Consider the following 5,124-nt stretch of genomic DNA (forward strand, 5'->3'; position numbering starts at 1 on the left):
CATGGCTTTGAAAAAGGCTTTTGTTTGTTCAAGAACACCCAATTTTTCCAAGGCATCTTTACATATGAATTTGGTGGATTGTAATGACTTCATAGCAAACTTGACAAAGGTATTTCTATGGGTATCGGAAATAAAAGTTACCTCCGGATAATGCAAAAGTTGATTAATTACCGGAGTAGAGGATGTTGATGGTCCCATAGAATGTTGTTGTTGTTGTTGCACTTCCAAGTTTGGTGTTTCTACCACCATAGCCAAAGCTTTCTTTGTTTGAAGAGCCTTTTGCCTTTGTGAGAGTGCCTTAGCCTTTGGTGCCTTGGTTGCCTTTGTTGCACCTTTAGTCCTTGCCATTGATGAGCTTAACCAAGAAAAGAATGACAAATCTTCAATATGTAGGATGCCCAAATCGATTTGAAGGTGAAAGGCCTTGCCTTTATGAAAACAAAAATCGACTCAAAGGTTGAAGATTTTGTTCTTGGTTTTGATTTTTGTTGAAGGTTGAGTGATTAAATTGTTGTTGGAAGGGTGGTTTGATTTGTTTTTGTTGAATGTTGTTGAGGGTTTTTGTTTTTATGATAGAGAGGATGAGGGTTTTGATGTTGTGGGTAGTGTTTATGAATGAATTAGTGAATGAATGAAGGTGGGAGGGGTTATAAAGAGGCCGAAATTTTCGAAACTGCAGGTGCAATCCGTGCGGATTAGGTACAATCCGTGCGGATTCTGATTCTTCAATCGTTGCAAAAGCTCGCCTAAAGACGGGCGGATTTGGTACAATCCGCTCGGATTTGCTGAACACGGGACGGGCGGATTTCCTCAAAGACGGACGGATTTCAGTCCAGAGATTTTTGCTTGTTTTCCTCAGCTGCAAAGACGGGCGTCTTTTTTACAAGACGGACAGATTCTTCAAGACGGGCGGATTTTTTGGAATCCGCTCGGATTCTTTAACAGTCAGGAAAATTTCAAAATTCAGCTCAGTTCATGACGGGCGTCTTTTGTGCAGGACGCTCGGATTGCATAAGACGGGCGGATTTTTGGGAATCCGCTCGGATTCTGGTCCTTTGTACCCGGATTCATTCCATTCGTGCACAATGCATTTCCCTTTACCATTCTTCCATTCTTCTTCATTTCTTGTGTTCTTCATTGTGGGGGCATTACTAAGGCATGGATAGCCTAGGCAATTCCCATCCCCACACTAAGGTAAAGCACTACACATCAATTGAAGTCGTTAGTCCCTCCCTCACTTCTCTCTTATATGACAATTATTTTGATCAAAGTAAATAAAAATCCAAAAATGACAAAAATGCAATACAAGAATTTGAAATGTAAGTTAGGGAGTTAGAAATATTTACAAGTGGTGGTTTAGGGAGGACTCCACCAAACTCTCATTCTTGATGAGATGTCAAGGGGGCATGTTCAAGGTGTTGTTGATGTTGCTCAACACCTTGAAGAAGTAATCAAAAGCTTGTTCATTATTATGGTAGAGGTCCTCAATAGACCGTGGCCCTTGTTGTTGATCATGATCGATGGCATGCCCAATGTAGGGATTAAAAATCCCTTCAAACTCGTCGTCCCAAAGACCACAAACTTCATTGAGTTGATCATTGAAAATCTCTTGCTTAGATGGAGACAACTCTCCCAATTTCTTCTCTTGGCCAATGAGGCCATCCTCTTCTTCCTTGGTTGATTTTGATGAGCCTTGCAAGCTCTCCTTGTCACAATTCACTTGCTCTTTGAATGGAGCATCTTCCATTTTCTTCCTCCATTGGAGTTCCGATTTCTTCCTTTCATCTTTTCGGCTATAATGATCAATCATGAAACATGGCTCATGCAAACGAGGAGCTCTCATGGTCTTGTCAAGATTAAAAGTTATGCTTTCATCTCCCACTTCTAGAGTGAGCTCTCCATGTTTCACATCAATCACCGCACCCGCGGTGTGTAGGAAAGGTCTTCCTAGGATGATTGGAATGTTGGAATCTTCCTCCATATAAACAATGACAAAGTCTACCGGGATGAAAAACTTCCCAATTCGCACGGGGACATCTTCCCATATCCCTAATGGTGTCTTCGTCGATCTATCGGCCATTTGAAGTGTGATGTTGGTGCATTTAAGCTCTCCCATTCCCAACCTTTTACTCACCGAGTACGGCATGACACTCACACTAGCCCCTAGATCACATAAGGCTTTGTTGATCGTCGTGTCGCCAATGGTACACGGTATTGAGAAGCTTCCCGGATCCTTTAACTTTGGAGGTGAACTCCCTTGAAGTATTGCACTACTCACCTTAGTGAAGGCGATAGTCTCAAGTTTCCGGATCGACTTCTTCTTTGTGAGGATATCTTTCATGTACTTTGCATAGGCCGGAACGTGGTTGATTAATTCCGTGAAGGGAATTGAGACTTCTAAATTCTTCACAATTTCCATGAACTTTCCAAGTTGATCATCAAATTTGGGCTTGGCTTGACGACTTGGAAAAGGAAGTCTAATCACAATGGGCTCCTTCTCTTTGGCCTTGTCTTCATTTTTCTTTGAACTTTCTTCTTTTGATGATTCTCCATCTTTGGAGTTTTGCACAATTTCTTCCTTTTCACTAGCTTCCACAACTTCATCCTCAACTTGCTTCTTCGGTGCTTCATACCTTGTACCACTTCTCAAGTGAATGGCACTAACTGTTTCATGTCTTAGGGGATTACTTTGAGGTGGTAATTGCCCCTTTTGCCTTTGTGAGCTTGAAGATGCTAGTTGAGTCAATTGTGTTTCCAACATCTTGGTGTGAGCTAGAATGTTGTTGATGGTGGTTTCTTTTGCTTGGCTATCTTTTTGCATTTGGGTGAAAAATTCTTGTTGATTCTTTTGCATTTGGAGGACCGCTTTTTGGACATCAAAGCCTTGGTCATTTTGGTGATTGTATGGATTTTGATTTTGGTAACCTTGGTTTTGATTGTAAAAGGGTCTTTGATTTTGGTTTCTCATGGGTGGTGGAGTGTATGTTGTTTGAGGGTTTTGAACATTTTGGCTTTTGTATGAGAGATTTGGATGGAACTTGGTGTTTTCATTGTAAAAATTTGAATAAGGGGTACCACTTTTGTAAGCTTGGAAAGCATTAACTTGTTCGGTTGTTCCCCTACACTCACTTGGGTCATGACCCAAAGTTCCACAATTCTCACATATCCCACTTGGGATTGATGAGGATGCCGTCATGGCATTGACATGATGCTTCGATGATTTTGAGTTTTCCTCAAGTCTAGCCATAGCTTGTTCAAACTTCAAGTTGATTGTGTCAATGTGAGCACTAAGTTGAGCACCCAATTGAGTAACGGAGTCCACTTCATGCTTTCCTCCTCTAGTAGCCTTGCGAGGTCTACTATATTGTGAATTATGGACCGCCATTTCCTCAATCTTGTTCCATGTTTGATTGTCATCAACTTCGGTGAACATTCCATTTGATCCCATATTGAGAATGTTCCTAGAATCTTCATATAAACCATTCCAAAATTGTTGCACCAAAAACCATTCGCTAAGTCCATGGTGAGGACATGAGCGACAAATACCTTTGAACCGCTCTCAAGCTTCATACAAAGACTCTTCATCCCTTTGCTTAAAACCCGTAATTTGAGCTCTTAGCATGTTGGTCTTTTCCGGTGGGTAGAATTTTTTGTAGAAAGCTAGAGCCAACTTCTTCCAAGAATCTATTCCAAGGGTGGCCTTATCAAGGCCCTTCAACCATTGCTTTGCAAAGTCCGATTAAGGAAAAAAAGGAAATAAGACCCATCTAATTTGGTCTTGAGTCACGCCCGTTTGAGAGATAGCATCACAATAATCGCAAAAGGTTTCCATATGAGAATGAGGGTCCTCACTAGGCATTCCCCCGAATTGGCTCCTCTCAACTAGTTGGATGAAGGCGGACTTGGCAATAAAATTTCCGGTGAGATGTTGCGGTGTAGGAGTACCATTTGGTAGATTCTCCTCGGTGGGTACGGAGTGTGACGAGAATTTTGGCATTGTAGGTGGATTTTGTGGGATATTGTGTAATGGGTTTTCTTCTCCTTCTATTGCGAAAGGATTGACAAACTCACTAGTGGGTTGAACAACTTCACCAACACCTCTCAAATTCCTCCTAACAAGTCTCCTATTATTCGTCAAGGTTCTTTCGATTTCACGGTCAAAAGGTAACAAATCACTTTGTAACCTTCTAGACATGCAAAATATCAAACAACTCAAAAACAATTAGAACAAACCTTAAGGATTTTTACTTCCTCAAGGCAAAGAAAGACACAACTAATAACAAAAAGGAAATCTAAATCAAACAAACACCGTCCCCGGCAACGGCGCCATTTTTTTGATCGGTCCGTTTAGTATTCACAAATAAATATATGTGGTCGTTGGTCACGGTCGAATCAAAACACGATTTATAGCTCAACAAGCAACTCTACAATTAGTAAAGAGGCAAGTAAAGGTCGGATCCCAAGGGACGGGAGTTGAAATGAGATTTCTATTGTAACTAGTGGTGTCTAAGGGGTGTCACAAATTGGGTTGATGTAGAAGGTTACTAAACTAGAATAACAATGAAAATAAACAAGCAAGATGAATTAAAGGGGTGTAAACAATTTATTAAAGGCACTAGGGTGTCATGGGATCATAGGGGAATCATGGGATATGATCATACAAACATGTTCTCAAATTACAAGCAAGCAATTATTGTTGTGATGGATTGAGTTGGGTTATATCTTACAATCCTAGGAAAGTTTGGGTCCCGGAGCCGAATCGATTAGATTGTACAACACCTACAAGTCGACTTAATCTTCCCTACTCAACAACATGCATGGTCTAATGAGACACGAGTTGGGTTATGTCTTACAAGTCTCATTGAAAAGATAGGAGATGATAGTAAATGCAAGGATTCATAGGCTTAGCATTTCATCAAATATAACATGTGCATGAGTTGAGATCAAAACAAGCAAGCAAATAGGATATGAAAGCATATTAATTTAAGCATGAATCATTCCCCATGTTGGTTTCCCCTAATCACCCATTAACCCTAGCTAAGAGACTACTTACTCATTATCATGTTGATCATGCTAGCAAGGTTATCAATCATACCAACAATATGAAACATGATGAATAAATGA

The 5,124-nt window shown here is 40.6% G+C and overlaps 1 non-coding gene across 1 annotated transcript; it reads left to right on the forward strand.

Annotated features, from left to right (window-relative positions):
* The first annotated feature begins 3,515 nt into the window (after nucleotides 1-3,515).
* On the forward strand, nucleotides 3,516-3,622 carry LOC141616680 (small nucleolar RNA R71). The gene has a single exon (XR_012531013.1). It is a non-coding gene; the product is annotated as a small nucleolar RNA R71 (small nucleolar RNA).
* Nucleotides 3,623-5,124: the final 1,502 nt, after the last annotated feature.

This window comes from Silene latifolia, chromosome 11, assembly GCF_048544455.1.
Source record: "Silene latifolia isolate original U9 population chromosome 11, ASM4854445v1, whole genome shotgun sequence".
NCBI lineage: Eukaryota > Viridiplantae > Streptophyta > Magnoliopsida > Caryophyllales > Caryophyllaceae > Silene > Silene latifolia.